At 45.5% G+C, this 18,357-nt stretch overlaps 1 protein-coding gene across 3 annotated transcripts in view; it reads right to left on the minus strand.

The window, feature by feature from the left end:
- SRMS (src-related kinase lacking C-terminal regulatory tyrosine and N-terminal myristylation sites) overlaps positions 1-18,357 on the minus strand; it is a 127,597-nt gene that overhangs the window by 85,791 nt on the left and 23,449 nt on the right. The window lies entirely within an intron of this gene.

Raw genomic sequence — 18,357 nt, forward strand, 5'->3', positions numbered from 1 at the left:
TCACAGAACGTAAAGGGAATGTCCCCAGATGGTTCTCCTCCTCAAGTCAGCAAATTAGATGGGCAAACCTGAGACCTTACCTAACCATTTGAGGACGGTCTTCTCAAAGATCCCTACACTTTGATGTAAAACAGGAGATTTTTAATAAGCCAGCGAGACAAAGCCCACATCACTCTAGACCGAGGACACTGTCTTGCTAAGAGTAGAGGTACTGAACACTTCAGCAATTATCTTAATTTGTCTGTTTATCTCTGCATCATCAATAATGTGAGTATCTGTATTGGTAGTAAAAGTGAGATTAGGCTCTAACCAGTTGCTTCATTCCCTTCTGGAGTCTATTTAGGTCCGCCTTCTGCTTGTTACCTTGCCGTGCCACGCATGATCAGAACCAAATTCTTACTCAAATGCAGGCAAATCATTTGGAACGTTAAACTGTTTTGAAATCATATTTATAAAACACCTTAGGTCTGAGAATCAAAATGTCGACCAGCCAAAAGGCTTTACTTCGCACTTGTTGTAGTTTATGCGATTATGCTCCGCATCAGCAATGAAAAGTCTGATTGATTGTAATGCAGACAATTAGATAATCCTGGTGTGGGTGACTCAGTCCTAAGGCAGTTGCCTCCAGCTCACTGGTGCCAAACAGAAATATTTAAAGCAGAACAGGTCCATAGCAGCCTGTAGCCAAGATGCACCTGTTATGTTGTGCTAACGAGTGCTTTCCACACCCCTTGTGAGACCTAAAGCATTTATCTAGGTTTTATGGTTTCAATTTTTATAGCATTTAATTCCCCTAGCAAGGTCATAAAATGCTTTGATGTTCATCAGGCTCATGAATGTTTTTCAGAGTGCCTGGAACTGGTTTTGCTAATATACATTTATTCGGGTCAGTCATTTCTTCAGAGTACAAATTATATATCAAGTTCCGATCCAACTCCTCATCATAAATTCAACAACTTTTTGAAAAGTATAGAGATGCGAATAATAAATGACAAAGCATCTTTAAATCTTGTCTTTCAGATCACTGAAGAACAATCCATCTCCACTGTGATATAGATGCAGACCTTTAAAGCAACCGGTGGAGGAAGAGTTGCAGACAGAACTTTATGTAATGCTCTCAGAACAACTAAGCCCGGCTAGTGAAATTGTTTAGCCATTTGTTTGGGAAACAGCAGGCGACAAAAATAATTCAATCTGGGCATCCTAATCAGTTTACTAAAACCTGGCCCTTAACGTACACCCAGGGTTTTATAGACAGACCCATTGCACTACTAAGGGCCAGATTACAATGCGGTTAGGAAAGCACTTCCACCTAGGGCCCGATTACGATGCAGTTAGGAAGGCCTCCTAACAGCATTTGCTCCTTCCGAATTGGATCGGGATGTGTCTTCCCGACCGAGGACACGATTAAGATGCGGTTATGAACATAGGGCCCGATTCACAGAACTAACTTAAAACAAAATCCTAAACTTACTACCATTTTGGTATTCACAGAAGGCACTTACTCACTTTGACATTCACAGAAGGCACTTACTTATTTTGGTATTCACAGAAGTCATTTAGGAGTCCTTACTTTACTACTGCTGTTAGAAATGGGGTAGTCAATTCTACAAGGGGTAGCGTGGTGCAGAGCGGGCAAGCCAAACTCCTAAGGACATGTGTGAAGCATCCAAGCAGTACGCACAGATGACACACCAGGCACACCACAAAAAGAGACACAACACCAGTTTCGGTTGAAAAAGAAGAACTTTTGTATTGTCTCAAATTGGCAATAGAAATCACAGTAATGACAATGCTGCGCCAACTGGCGCCTGGGCAATATATACACGGGGATTATTTACAGGGAAAAGGGAAAAGGAGAAAAAGGTAAGTCCATAAGTTTCCAGGGCTGAAATAAAAACATGAAGCGTTATCATTTGACATGGAACCTCAGGCAACATTTCATTATATAAGCATAGGCAACAACATTTGTCCTAAGCAGATTCAGGATGACAACATTTCATAGATCACTTCAATATAGAACATTTCCTAGTTGCAATTTAGAACCTTTCTGATGTTATGTTATGTTATGTTATTTTTACTTATACCGCGCACAGCTGCCCCAGCGAAGGGGCGTCCTGGCGCTTTGACAAGGCAAACACAACACGACACAGAAAAGAATCAGGAAGGCCTAAGAAAACAACAAGAAAACTAGACAAATAAGATAGTCTTGACGGCCCGTCTAAACTGAAAAAGATCATCCATCGCCCGGATATAGGGAGGAAGAGAATTCCACCACTTTGCCGCTAGCACACGAAAAGAGCGGCCACCAGCTCTGCTCAGTCTGAAGCGCGGAACCACTGCCAGATTCTGACCCAGAGATCTGAGGGTTCGCGAAGGGACATACGGTAGCAGCAAATTCTCCAAAATTTGGGGAGACATACCCTTGAGGATTTTAAACGCAAGGCAAAGAACCTTGAATTTGATCCTCTGGGGTATGGGGAGCCAATGAAGAGAATGCAAAGATTTGGAGACCGAGCACCGCCTTGGCAGACCCATCACCACTCTGGCTGCAGCATTTTGAACTCGCTGCAGCCGGGTGAGTTCTGACTGATTGATCCCAGCCAAAAGCGAGCTGGCATAATCCAACCGGGACAGCACTGATGCTTGAACCACCAGTTGCCTGGTGGACGCATCAAAAAATGTAAGGATAGGTTTTAGTCCTCTAATGATGCCATAGCAAGAAGCTGCCACCTTCTTGGTGTGACAGATGAAACCGAGGGTCGGATCAAGCCAAACCCCCAAATTTTTTATCTCCGATACTGGAGAGGGGGTCACCCCTAGTTCAGAAGGCCACCACTTATCACCCCACAACACCGCCTGCTTGCCAACCACCATAACCTCAGTCTTTTTGGTGTTTAGCTGGAGACAGTTGGAATTCATCCAGTTAGCCACTGCCCGTAAACCGTCACAGAACCTGGGAGCCTCCATGTCTGAGTCCCCACTCAGCGTGACCGCCAGCTGCGTGTCATCGGCATATGAGACCATCGTCAAGCCCTATTGCTTGACGACCGCAGCCAGCGGCCTCACATAAAGATTAAATAGAGTGGGACTCAGCGATGAACCCTGTGGGACCCCCAGGTCTAACGGATAGGATTTGGACTTGCCGGGCGGAATCGCAACCTGGAATGACCTTTCAGCAAGGAAAGATCGGAACCAGCATAGAGCGGAGCCCGTGACCCCCACTTCCTCAAGCCGCTGAAGCAAAATCCTGTGCGAGACCGTGTCGAACGCGGCACTAAGATCTAATAACAGTAGTGGCGCCGTCCGACCCGCATCAAGCACAGAACGCAGATGTTCGACCATAAACAGTAGGGCCGTCTCCGTGCTGTGGCCCGCACGGAACCCATTCTGAGTAGGGTCAAGAATGTTGGCCCTAGTAAGATGGTCTGCAATGATGCCGTTCACATGGGCCTCAGCGACTTTCGTAGCCCAAGGAAGCAAGGATATGGGGCGGTAGTTCTCGGGTTTAAGGGGGTCAAGGGTAGCCTTCTTTAAAATAGGTGTAACTACAGCCTGCTTCCACCTAATGGGAACTATCCCAGAAGAAAGTGACAGGTTGATCAAAGAAAGCACCGGAGTACGACATAGCGACAACATATTCTTAAGCTGGGCCGGTTTCAACGGGTCAGCAGGAGATCCTGACTTGATTTTAAGACTCAGTGAGTCAAAGGCCTCCATAGATAGAAAGGGCAGAAAAGTAAGACACTCACTGTCTCCCAAAATGCAGCTGGCCCGTTCTGAAGTTGAAAAATCCATCGAGACGGTTCGATAGATGGCTTGAACTTTCTCGTGGAAAAAGGAGGCCAGCCCCTCACAATGGGAGTCCGAGCATATTTCCGCCGCCGTTGTCCTCTTAGCCATCAAATCCTTTAACACCTTAAAGATGAGTTTCGAGGGATTTGAACTATTCTGAAACTCTTGGGCATAAAAGGCTGCTCGTGTTCTACACACCGCCCTATGGTAGATTTTAGTTTTAGCAAGGTAGCAGGCCTTCAATTCAGGATCAAACGATTTTCTCCATAGTCTCTCAGCCTGTCTACAGGCTCTTTTGAGGGACGCTAAGGCGCTATCATACCATGGGCTAGGCTCTTTCGGACGACACTTGGACCATACCAAAGGGATCAAAGAATCAAGGGCACGGGCGATCCACTCACAAAAGGAATCATATCCGCGGTCAACATCCGTGAAAGGGCCTAAAGGTGCCTCCTCCAGCAGATGGTAAAAATCCTCCAGTCTTAGTTTGTTCCAATGTCTTCTAAGAACTAATCTGTCGTGAGATATAAGAGGAGACTCCAACATAGGGCATATCACTTTAACCAGCATATGGTCTGTCCAAACCATCTGGGTGGGACAGAGAACCCTAACTCCCTCTAAGTTAGTAAAGAAAGGGTCAAGGATGTGACCATCTCTATGAGTGGGAGAGGTAACCAGCTGGGAAAGCTGCAAGGCCTCTAGATCAGCCAGAATGGTCCTAATAGAGGGCGAGGACAAGCAATCAAAATGGAGGTTAAGATCTCCGATAACGTTAAAATTAGCACATCCTAGTGCCTCCGTGCTAATTAGATCCGGGAGGGCAGCCCTGAAAACAGAATCGCAACCCGGAGGACGATAAATTAGCAGCCCAGAGAAGGTGAAGTGATGACTGAACGAAATTTTAAAAAGAGCACTTTCACATCCTGGGAGTTGAACGGCCTTCCACTCACACGGATAGCACAACTTAACGGCCAGGGCAATTCCTCCCCCCCTGGTAGCACGATTAAGAGTGAAGATGGAATAATCTGGGGGGAAAGGGGTTCCTGAAAGCAGTTCAACAGGGGCCTAAATGGTGTACCCGCAACCTAAGCAGGGTTTCAGGCTCAGGGGCAGCTACAAGACCCTCCCCCTAACAAGGGGTTAACTTTAGGCACCAGACACAGTCAATAGGTACGGCTATTGCCCAGTTCAGGGGCCTGAGTCTCTTCTCCCCTCCTATTCTTAGCCCTGGCAGTACGAGTTAGGGCCACCACAGGATTAATCTGGGCCAGCAGGGCCCAACTACGGTCTCCGGCAGGAGGGGGCGGTCACGAGCCCTCCGCCCACCCCGCAGGGGTGTTACCTCTGTCTTCGGCCCTCCAGGGGCCCTTGCAGCGAAGTCCGGGCTCGCAGGGGGGGCTCACTCGCTGCGGGGAGCCCCCTTCCGCCTCTCTCCGGGCTCGGTCCGGGCCTCTCTAGGCCTCCGGGCCCCAGGACCAATCCCGCGAGGCTTGGAACAGGGCGCGCCCGCGGCCTCCAATGGTGCGGTTGCAGGCCACCTATGGGAGCGCGTCTGGCAGGGGGGCGCGGCTGGTGACGTTGCCGGCTCCCCGGCCACGTGACGACTCCCGCGCCGGCTTCCAAGGCGTAGCGCGGCCTTCCTCCCCAAGCTTCGGGGGCCGCTGCGGGAACTCCTCACTGCGGGCGCCGGGTGGCGGAGGTGATCCCGGCCCACAGGCGCACTCCCGGCTAGCGCTGCGGTGGGGATTAGACGCCGGGTCCGCTGCGGTGATTTGGTGTAGAGCGCTCCCAGGCAGAGCACGGGGCACAGGGATGCGATGACGCCGAAGGCAGGCGGTTCCATGAAGGGCCCACAGGGGAGCCCTGGGCTGCAGCGGTGAGGTGGGGAACACAGTGCGATTCGGCCGCAGTGCCTGGGCTAGTACAACGTGGGGCACAGCGCCATCGGCAGAGGCACAGTCTCAGCAGACCAGCACTCAGGGATCACAGCGCTTAGGCAGGTACACATCAGGCAGCAACTCTTTCCAGCACACAGCGCTCGGTAGGCACAGCGCTTCAGGCACACAGGCTTAGTAGGCACAGCGCTTCATGGCTTCAGGACAGGCAGTCCAGGGGCAAGATAGCTGAGGCAGGACAGCGACACTGGGATCAGCACAGCGCTTTAGGATTACAGTGCTTAGGGGGACAGACAGTCCCAACAGCAAGCCTCAAGGTAACGCTCCTCACCTCCTGGGGGGCTCAGTCCTGCCCCAATACAGAGCTCTCCTCTTCAGGCACTTTTAGATGTAGCGTTCGCGTGGCGCCAGGTCCCACCAGCCTCAGGGACCTAGGATGGCACTCCTTCCTCAGGGGCCAAGGGGCAGAGCAGCAGGCACTACTGGGCCAGGTCAGCAGTTAGTGGGAACTCATCAAAACAGGGAGGTAGGCCTTAACCATCCTCCACTGTAGCGTGGCCCTCCTCCTATACAGCAGCCTGAACTCCTGCAGTGGGGCTTCCACTAGCTCTGGGGACAGCAGAGGGGTTTTAGTAAGGTGCAGGGTCCAGCACACAGGCCCAAGTGGCGGTATCCCCTGGCAACAGGTCCCCTCACGTTCTTGTCCCTGCTCTGTCTCAGCACATGGTGGCACAGCCCCCTTATTTATATGCCCCTCACCCCACCTACCAGACATTGCCAGCAGCTTCTAGAATTCTCTGGGGAACTAGTTCAAACTGGCTCAGGGGGAGGAGTAGAGCACCCTGGGTGCCAGGCTTTGCCTCCAAATGCTGGGATGGCTGGGTACCAAACAACTAGACAGCTAACCCACTGCAGTCAGGTGTCACAACAGACAGCCATGGCGTCCATTTTAAATGCGACATTTCAGTAAGGTGCATTTCTACACATTACAAGTGCACACACCATTGCATTACATTGTCACATTAAACAGGGCATCTTCCACCACACATGGCCTATACAACTTTCTACCATGGGGGAGGCATCCTAAATTAGGGGGGTGAAAAGCGAAAAATGTGGGGGGAAAATGGGCCAAGTCCAACAACTCCTAAATTGAGAAAAATCCTAACTTTAAGACTTTGGGTATTCACAGAAGGCATTTAGGAATCCTAAAGTTAGGATTCCTAACTTAAGGACTCCTAAATGCCTTCTGTGAATACCGAAAGTCTTAAAGTTAGGATTTTCCCAGTTTAGGAGTAGTAAAGTTAGGACTAACTTTACTACTCCTAAACTGAGGAAAATCCTAACTTAAAGACTTTCGGTATTCACAGAAGGCATTTAGAAGTTCTAAAGTTAGGAGTCCTAACTTTACTACTCCTAAACTGAGAAAAATCCTAACTTTAAGACTTTGGGTATTCACAGAAGGCATTTAGGAGTCCTAAAGTTAGGACTCCTAACTTTAGGACTCCTAAATTACTTCTGTGAATACTGAAATGAGTAAGTGCCTTCTGTGAATACCAAAATGAGTAAGTGCCTTCTGTGAATACCAAAATGGTAGTAAGTGTAGGATTTTGTCTTAAGTTAGTTCTGTGACTCGGGCCCATGGTCTCCCACTGAAGTCAATGGGAGTCCAACCAAATCGTATCTGGATGCATCCGGATGCACGTACCCGGTCGGACTTTCCCGATCCGAGTGAGTCGGAAACCATTTCCAAACCGATTTGGTCTGGAAGATTTCCTAACCGCATTGTAATTGGGCCCAAAGTGTGTATATGAGATCCTAACCATAATATTATGCAAATATATAGTGGCAGAGGTGGCTTCTCTTATTCAACATGGCCAAAATGGGTGAATCCCAGGCAGCTTGGTAATAGAGCACACTACCAGTTAGATGCCACTGATTTTATTCAGAAGACAGAAAAGGTGTTTGACTTTGTGATCTGGGAATTTTGTTTCTTCCATATCAAAGCGTATTAATGTTCCCTCCCATCTCACAATGTTATGATATGTTATGTTATAAGAGATTTATAAAGTGCACATACATCGATTGGTTTCATGGCGCTGAGTCTAGGATTAGCCGAACCCAAAGGAAAGATTACTCATAAGCATGCACAAACAACCAGGTCTTAAGACTCAACCTGAAACGCATAAGATCAGTGCATGACCTGATATCTAGAGGGAAGGAGTTCCACAATCTAGGAGCTAAGGAGGCAAACCTGAATCCCCCTTATCGCTTTAGTTTAAAAGTGGGAGATGGGCAGAGCGCAGGCTATGCGAAGGGGTGTAGCAGTTGGTCTTCTCTACACTTCGAAGCCCTGGGTTTTGCATTTTGGAAATGAATATCTCCTGTGGGACTCAGACAGCGCAGAACAACTTCTGAAAACAGCTATAAACAAAATGCGGAAAAAGAAAGAAGGAGCAAGGTGTAATGAAAAATCTACCAAACATTACAGGGATGATGTTAAAGTTGTTTGTGTCTGTAACAACTAAATAAGTAGAAGCAAATGAGGTAGGAATTTAGTTGGCCATTTGTAGACAATGTGCATATTATATTACATCTGTGAAGTTTTGACTATACAACTTATTTGCTCTATTAATTGATAAAGTGGATTTCTTAGAGACTCTTATTGCGTGATCAATTGTTACATATGGAGAGTAGGGGTCTACTCTCGGTGGGTGAATCCCACCATGTTAAGATAATGTTTTCTGTAAAGTAAAACAACAAAAAGATATAAACAGAGAAGTGCTTTTAAGTTAACGCTCTACACAATTCCTCTTTCTTCATTAGAGGACATTTCAATTCTGGCAAAGATAGAGAAATATTCAAATCTCATTACATGAGAGCATGTAACTTTTTTAAATGATTTGCTCTTAATATTATTTAGTTCATCTCAATCTTCAATGTATGTACTTCATATTTGAAACACTTTGTCCTAACTGGATATTTCGAATCCTGCGCAGATTGTTAGGCGCTTATTTTCTGGTTACTCAAAAATGTATCACATTGGGCGGTAGTAGAAGGATTTATGAAATACATCGCCGAATTCAATTTTTTTTCTAGATTCAGTGTCAGTGCCGGGCATATATATTTTTTGGGAATGGCCACATTTGGAGATTTTCTGACTAGTGGTATTCTCTTTTTGAATTGGTGAGTGTAGTTGTTTGATTATATTGTCCTCAAAGTCTGCCTTCTTATACATTGGTCCAATTAACAATTCTACAACTCTCGCAAGCAGACACCTGGAAAACGCAGCCATTCTGGATACAGACACGTTCATTACTTCCAAATGGAATCATCTCGGTCTTCACCATATACTAGTTGGATCCCAAATGAAAGATTTAGGCAGGCTGATTAATTTTATGCACTGCAAAACAATGCCATAATTCAGTTCAAGAAAGGTTGGGTTATTTGATGCTTTATCACGTATCGAGTCCTGTTAAAATCAACTGAATTTCTATTAAAGCAAAAATGCTAAATTCTGTGAAATACCCATTAAGGTGGATCTATTTGGAACGGTAAAAATTGATTACTTGCATTATTCATTTTACTGGCTTTTGCAATGTGTTAGTTGTTTTGCATTTTTAAAAACCTTTTGAAATAAAATATAAAAAAATAAAAATAATCAGCCAAATCTCATTCATCTTAACTTAAGACTAGCGTCAACAGGAGAATTCAAGACTATTCTAGTTCTGGACCATTAGGAAATTGTTCAGTCTAAAGTTTCATCTGGGCATTCATTCACATCTGGAAAAGATCTGTTGGATTCATGGGTGAGAGCCATTATATGACCTAATAATGGAATAGGCATCATTGGTTGCCCTCGGGATTCTAGTGTGATGTAATCCGGGAAACGGCCACTAAACGCGGCCGTTTCCACGAATACATTAACCACGCATGCATTACAACGCATGCGTGGTTAACACGAAAGCCTTTACCACGCATACCTTTACTACGAGGTATGTAGTAAAGGCATATGTGGTAAAGGTTCAAAATAAACAAGGGGGGTTTGGGGGGGTCTCCCCCCCCAAATAAAAACCTCACCTGAAATCACGTCATATTATGCAGGCAATCGTCGTCATTTAAGAGGAAACGGAAAAAAACTTCAGTTTCCTCTTAACGGCGTACGACGTCACCACGCAAGAATTAGAGGAAAGAGTTATGCGTTAAAAAATCATTCCGTTCTAACGCATGCGTGGTAAAGGCATGCGTTGCAACGGAATGCGTTGTATAAACATACAACCATGTAATCCAGTAGACAGGATTTCCAGATAAGAGTAGTTTATTGCAGGAGAAACAGCTTAAACATCCACAACCATCAGAAGTCCAACTCCACAGTCCCAACTCCCAGATACAGAACGTTCAACCCACAATATAACATAACAATTCTATGAGAACATTCCAAGTAGGAATACTACATAGTGCAGAAGTAACAATTTGATCAATGGCTCTCAACATGCAACAAAGGCCTCCAGAATCTATTAGGGACCTCATACTCAAAAAAGACATTTCACCTGTCATAAAATATGAACATGGGCAAGTTTAATTCTGGTTTCTTCGTAATGGAGATATTGTCAGGATGGTTTTAGACAGAAGTAGGTAAGGTAAAAAATATAAAATTCACGATAGACATTTTACAAAGGATTATTCATTGTTCTGGCTGTCCTCAATACCCAACACTGTTGGATCTCCAGGACACATCCTTATGTATGCCAATTTACTGGAATCACTAGAGAGTTCTCAAATTTACTGAGCTATTACAGCACTATCAGAGAATTCAAAGCTTACCTTGGACGTGGAGACTGTTTTCCAAGCATAAACCAAAAGTATCACAAACTTAAGAGTCCGGTAATACCAAGAATCTACGTGCCACGTTCTGGGCATCTCAAAATTGAAGCGAGCTGTCCATTTCAAACTTTAGTAGAATGAATCAGATGGTGACTTCAATGTCATAGACCTGGAAAAATATCTTTGTTCCGCATTATTCATGGGCGCTCAAAAAGAGGATCTGTTAGCGTATCAAACCTAAGTGGTGGGAGTTCTAGTAATGGATAGGAGGGAGGCAACCCCATCAGCCTCTCTTTGAACTTTTTTAAAACTCTTTTCAGAGTAAAGTGGATGATCTGAAGGAAATTGACTTAGCTATTTTCTTCCTTGTTGTGCTGAATTATGTCCAATAAATGTAATCTAAAATCTTTGGTAAGTTTGTTGGGACATAGAGCAACAGCTTGCATTGGCCTTAGTACTTTCTCATTTCCCTAACAAGTGTGACGAGAAAGGGGCAAAGGGATATGGGGTCTTACAGCACCAATCTAGGCATGACAGTAGACACGCTTGACACATTATGAAGGAAGTCACCATGCTTCCCATAAGATTCCTACCAAAATAAGGTTTTGCTGTGGCCTTGAATATCTCCAGTCTTCAAGAGCTCACAGCTTCTACTAACAAATGTTCTTGACCAGTGATATAGCTCAGTGGGTGTGGTGCCCTCTGCAAGGACCTTGAAGGACAGAGGTTTCCTTCTCAGCACATTCATCACAGCTATTTTTCATGCCCTGGTAAACATAACAAATACCATGGAGTCAGGCTCTACTAAAACCCATTGTGTGCTGGCAGGGTGACTCAGCGCGTTAGATGTTCGCCGGTGCACCTCAAGAATTCTCATTGTATTAAGGCAAACTCCCCCTTCCCTCCAACCAAGGGGGGTTAATAGTGTACATTTAAATTAAGAAACAGTAAAGCCTGTAAAGAGTGCATTTCAAATCGCTCGATAAAAAAATAATTGTATCATTTATACTTAGGGTTTCCAGTTTTATGGTATTTATTATTTTACATTTCCATCTGTGTTTATTCATATTTATTTTGTTGGCAATGTTATTGGTATTTATCTATATTTATTTTGTGTTTTGAGAATAAATGGAGTTTAAAATGGTATATTCCCACATTTATTTAACTGATAAACATGCACTCATACTCTGATGCAATTCACATTTTAACAAATTAAGAAGCAAATATACAAAACACTACAGCCACAGGCAAATATTAGCATTGTTCTCTACAAATATATGTTAACATATGACTGTATTTAAGTAAATCACATCCTGTTTTTTTAACTCCCCTGGAATGCGTAAAAAAAGCACGGCGAGTCACTCACAAGAAGCACAATTTTCAGTGTTTTTCTGCTTTTACAAATAAATACGGACAGGAAACACATTATTTTCCGTCTGTATTAATCTGTAAAAACGGATAACCGGGAGCCTTATTTATACTCCAAGGAACAACTCAGTTTTTGATTGTCACCAAGTTGCCTCCCCATATGGTTCATATACATTAATGGCAAAGTGCTCCGCAGCCACAAAGTACACACCGAGTCGCCCTGTTAAGGGGGTGCCAAATTAATTGATTTAAAGGTTATTGCTAGGAAATTAAATGTAAAGCCCCCTCAACTGGTAAACAGTGCACATAGTCCCAAGTTACTATCACCAAATCCCCAGCTCCCTGTTGCCAATGTAACTTGATTTGTTCAATATTTACACTCTAGGCATCCCTGTGCACACGCAAACAATGTCCAAGCAGTATGAAAGGCAGACTTTGCGGTTTGTGGCCATTGATGTAGCAAGGGGCCACGGGCCCTACAGCACACAAGACCACCATTGGGTTGTAATAGGCACCACCGGCCCAGACGTTGCCTTCCTGTCCGAGACCTGGTGAAACGATTAATCGGCACCTGACATCGCCATAGCCATCCCGTACGGCTACAAGATCGCCCGCAGAGACCGCGCCAACGGGATGGGAGGAGGAATAGCCATCGTCCACAAGTCCACCCTCCAGGTCCACACCCTCGCAGACGACTCCCTCAACTCCGCCGAACAACTCCACTTCCGGATCCACACCGACCCCAACACCACCCTCAGAGGAACACTCATCTACAGAACCCACGGACCTCAGACCCTCTTCAGCGACTCCGTCGCCGACCTCGCCAGCAACCACGCACTCGCCTCCACGGACTACATCCTCCTCGAGGACCTGAACTTCCACCTCGAGAACAACAACGACGCCAACTCCACCGCCCTAATCAACAACCTCCCAACCTCGGCCTCCGACAACTCGTCATCGAACCCACCCACGCTGCCGGCCACACGCTCGACTCCGTCTTCTCCACAAGTACCCACACCGCCTTCAACCACACCACCGAACTCCACTGGACTGACCACCGATGCATCCACTTCACCTTCAAGAAACCAGCCACGCACCACCGCACCCAACAGCTGCCTCGCCGCTGCTGCAGCAAAGTCAGAGGACCAGTTAACCTCCCCTCACCCAGAACCCAGCCACCGACCCCACCGACACAGACGCCGCCGCCCGAAACTTCAGACAGTGGATCGACGACTGCGCCAACACCCTCGCCCCGTTCAAAAAACCCTCCGTCAACCACCCCAGCAAGAAAGCCGCCTGGTTCACCGAAGAACTCCAGATCTCCAAACGAACATGCCGGAAGCTGGAGAAGAAATGGCTTCACGACCATGCACCAGACAGCCACGCAGCCCACAAGGACGCCATTCGCAGACATCACCACCTCATCAGAACAGCCAAGAGATCGTCCTTCAAAACCAGACTGGACAACAACGCACACGACAGCAAAGAATTTTTCAACATAGTGAAGGAACTCTCCAACCCCAGCGGCAACACCAACGACACCCGGCGCTCGCAAGACCTGTGCGACTCACTTGCAACCTTCTTCCATCGCAAAATCGCCGACATCCATGACAGCTTCAACTCCTCATCAGCCCCGACCACTACAAACCACACCCCGAACGGCACCTGAACCAACCAGCTGACCTCCTGGTCCCACGTTAACGATGAAGAGACACGCAAAGTCATGAACTCCATCCACTCAGGATCTCCATCAGACTCCTGCCCACACCACGTTTTCAAGAAAGCAGCCGCAGTCATCTCACCCCAATTGCGGAAGATCATTAACATCTCCTTCGACACAGCAACATTCCCGGAAAGCTGGAAGCACGCCGAAATCAACGCCCTCCTCAAGAAGCCCAAGGCGGACCCCAAAGACCTCAAGACCTTCCGGCCCATCTCCCTGCTCCCCTTCCCGGCGAAGGTCATCAAGAAAATCGCCTTTTTTTTAAGAAAACAAGGGGGACCCAAAAGGTAACCGAGGACCATGGGTATCAGTTATTTAAAGAAACAAAGGTCCTGAGCAATTTCAGCAAATGTAAATACTTACAATATATAGAACACACTGGTAACTATATAGTTCTCCTGTCCAGCCGGACCAGGGATTTATTGTAATGAGATAACACAATAGAACGTGAATATAAACATTGAAGGTAGGGCACAATCCTGTACCGTATTCAGAAGTGAGGACAGATTGATATGGAGAAATAGAGAAGGAAACGTTTTTACAGGCAAGGAGAAGTGAGCAGCCTGGACACTTATTGTATCCATACGTCAAGTGTGATACCAGGGTAGAACATACACAATATTACACAATGGTTTGCATGCATGTCTACTTATGACAGTCGACGACGTTTCGATCCATTGCTCTAATACATGAGGAGCATCTTCAGGACTAAGAATAATATTGCCTGAGTTAAATGATAAGCCTGTTTAGGAGAAAACAGGGAAAAAGAACAAGAGTTTCTTTTTTAGCAGAAAATAAGGTTTTGAGAAAGTCAGCATTTTGGTCGTTTTTACACAGTTACAATATTCGGAATCGCAGTGAACCTGTGGGTTTGTGATTCTGGTGCCACTTCTAATAAATTGCGCAGGTGCGAGGGAACATGCGGTGTGACTCTGGTCCTATTCGTGAAGATCGTGCTTAAGAAAATATTCCCAGCGGAGCGGTGGAACACTATGTGGTTCACCTATTACAGGCACATAGAATGGGGTAAGACCAATATCGTTACTGGGGTGAACAACGGCTTCTCAGTGGAAGTGACGTCTGGAGGTTTATCTCTGGTGGGAGACGGCTAGTTGGAATAATTTTTGTTGATGATCAGGGTGTCCTGTAAGCGCGAAACCTTGGCGATCACAGTTACGCTACAAGGACGGAAGGAAGGGTGTTAATTTCGAGGAATATTAACCATGCAACTAAAGGTGACAGTGTCGTGATTCTGGTGCCACTTCTAGTGAATTGCGCAGGTACGAGGGAACATGCGGTATGGCTAAGGTCCTATTCGTGAAGGCCGTGTTTAAGAAAGTATTACCGTGAGTATGAAAGGGGTAGGCCCTTAAAACTCAGGACCTGGGTCCGTTGGTCAGTACAAATGAGGATGGTCTGAGTATGGCAGATTTAATATACATATATATATAAATTCAAATAAGACCATGTTCACCTTAAAATTTAAACCAATCAAAAAAGAGAATTTGATTATTTGTATTTCTTTCAGGCGTTTTATTCATTCATAGTCAAAATAGTGTCGAGCAATTTATGATAAAGACATGTAATTGTATCATCATTACATACTGTATTCGAAATCGGTGCTCTCTGTGAAAAGGGAAGGGTAGGTGAATAAGTGAGGGGGACAGAGTAAAGGTGTTGTGACATAAATAGTTGCATCCAAGTTAAAAATGAAAAAAACCTCTACAACCAAGCTAATGGGCAAAGGTTCCCAATTTAACATCACACATAGATATATGAGAATACATCTCTCAATTTGCTCCTATGGTGTGTCAAGGAAAAACGGCGTATTTCTACGTTTCGACCCCTGATACGCAAGAAGGGTGATTCACAGCCTCATGTTGGGGTCTTCGTCAGGAAGAGGAAAGAGAGCATCAGCCTGTTATCCCAAACGCGTGTTCACTCGCGGTGGGGCTCTCAGTGCCGGTACGTTTTACTTTTTATGCGAGCACGCATCAGCGCTATTACTTCCCGGCAGCCTGCATCCGAAGAGACTCGCAGGATAACAGGGTGGCATTGACATTCCAACCCTGCAAGATAAATCACCCCCATCGAGGACTGATCTACCTGTGCCTAGTTTTCGCCGGCACACCAATTCCCTTGGAGCATTTGAAAGCCCCTCCTGCAGACGGCACATTCATTGACCGTCGGCTGATGCTCTCTTTCCTCTTCCTGACGAAGACCCCAACATGAGGCTGTGAATCACCCTTCTTGCGTATCAGGGGTCGAAACGTAGAAATACGCCGTTTTTCCTTGACACACCATAGGAGCAAATTGAGAGATGTATTCTCATATATCTATGTGTGATGTTAAATTGGGAACCTTTGCCCATTAGCTTGGTTGTAGAGGTTTTTTTCATTTTTAACTTGGATGCAACTATTTATGTCACAACACCTTTACTCTGTCCCCCTCACTTATTCACCTACCCTTCCCTTTTCACAGAGAGCACCGATTTCGAATACAGTATGTAATGATGATACAATTACATGTCTTTATCATAAATTGCTCGACACTATTTTGACTATGAATGAATAAAACGCCTGAAAGAAATACAAATAATCAAATTCTCTTTTTTGATTGGTTTAAATTTTAAGGTGAACATGGTCTTATTTGAATTTATATATATATGTATATTAAATCTGCCATACTCAGACCATCCTCATTTGTACTAAGAAAGTATTACCAGCGTTGCTGTGGAACACTATGTGGTTACCCTATTACAGGCACATAGAAGGGGGTATCGTTAATGGGGTGAACTAAGGCTACCCAGTGGAAGTAACGTCTGGAGGTTTACCTCTGGTAAGAGACGGCTAGTTGGAATGATTCTTATCGATGGTCAGGGTGTCCTGTAAGCGCGAAACCTTGGATATCACAGTTACGCTACAAGGACGGAAGGAAGGGTGTTAATTGGTTTAGGGGAATATTAACCATGCAACTAAAGGTGAGTGTCGTAGTTGGAACATACCGCTATGCAATCACGGTTTGTATACTCGGTTTCGAGATTATCTGTTTTTTCCGGCCGGTTTCCGGGTTGGAAGTTCCCGCTGTGAACAAGGGGAGTAAAGAAGGTTACTCGGTTGTAAAGTGGAGCCATGGAGGCACAAGGGCAGTAGCGATTGTAGCCTAGGACTATGAGGCTTACCGATTTAGCTGAACGTTGTCAGGATAAGAAGGCAGGGTCCGTGGCGATCCAACGGAGTGCACTCGCCGTGTGTTAGCCTGAAGGGCTGCACGGCGGCCATGATGATAAATATAAACAGCGCGGTCATGTGACTCGCCTTGGTCACGTGCTGGTTTGTGGTACTAGACCGTGGCGGACATTTTGGAAAGGTGCCCAGTGATCTGGTAAGTGAGTTTTACAAAAAGGCCGGCGCAAGTGGTGGACATATTGGGAAAGTGATCAGTGACCGGATAAGTAGATATAAAAGGCGGCGTGTGGCTAGCACGTGATAAGTGAATTTGAAAAAACGGCGCAAGTGAGTGGAAAATATTAGTGACATTATAAATGGAATACATTTGTAAAATTGCATATCCATGAGAATACGATTTCGTAATTTACCAACAGCACGACTACAGTTCAAGTGCTACATACATGTAGTCCATTTCAGTTCATCTCTTGGTTTATAACTACAATAGAGTAGTCCAGTCCTCACTCTTATTGAGACCTGTCCGTATGGTATCAAATTGAATGATGCTCTTCAGTTCTTCCCGATTCAATAGTTGGGCCAAGTTGCCACCTCTCTGTGGCAATTTGATTACCTTGAGAATTGTCCATCGGATATCGTCCTCTGTGTGGTCCTCGGTTACCTTTTGGGTCCCCCTTGTTTTCTTAAAAACTTGAGCGCAATCGCTTGATTGCAGGGGTTTGTTGCACAAACCAGTTCCTCGTGGCACGAGGCGGGCTCTCCTACTGCCCTATTTCACTTTCTTTATATATCACCACTTTCTCCCTTACACACTGTGAAATGTCAGCACATGCCCCTCTGTACACAGCAGACTACATTAAACATCTATGTTCAGGTCCCTCCCTCCTCTCTGACACTCCAGATGCACCGTCATCTTCTGACTCTTCCCTACCTGCCCAACTCGAAAAATTGAAGAAAAAACAGGTCCGACTTCAACTTATGGTACTTATGCTAACAGATTATTTGAAGGCTGATGTAATCCCACTGGGCCTCCAAGTTCGAAATATACCTGGGATTTTTACTGACAATCCTAAGTACATTGACAACTTCAGCTATATTGGAACAACCTGTTCGAGACACTGGCTCGCGCTTGGTATAGATATAGCAACAGAGACTTTGATATCCCTAGAAAAGGAAATAGATGATATTTTAAAACAGATTAATGACTCTGATCCCACAGCTGAAATTAAGAAACTGCTTGAACAGGTTGAGAAAACCGTAGCAGATTTTCACCGCATAGAGCAAAACAAAAAGGCAAACAAAGTTAAAAAAGATATTAAGGTATATAATATAGAAAATACCTATCCATATCTAAAGAAAGATTTTTATACCAACCGAGCTTATTCCAACCCCCAGAACAATAGACCCTGGGGACGGTACAATAAGCGCCAGACCTTAGTGGGATTTTCCGATACATCAGCGGAATCTTCCGATAACTCAGACCCCGACGAAGGTGCTAGTAACTCAAGACGTGGGGGAGGAGCCCAACACAATTTTTTAGGGAGAGGCCAGCAGCACACCCCGCAAAGAG

Source organism: Lissotriton helveticus, chromosome 7 (assembly GCF_964261635.1).
Source record: "Lissotriton helveticus chromosome 7, aLisHel1.1, whole genome shotgun sequence".
NCBI classification, from domain to species: Eukaryota; Metazoa; Chordata; class Amphibia; order Caudata; family Salamandridae; genus Lissotriton; species Lissotriton helveticus.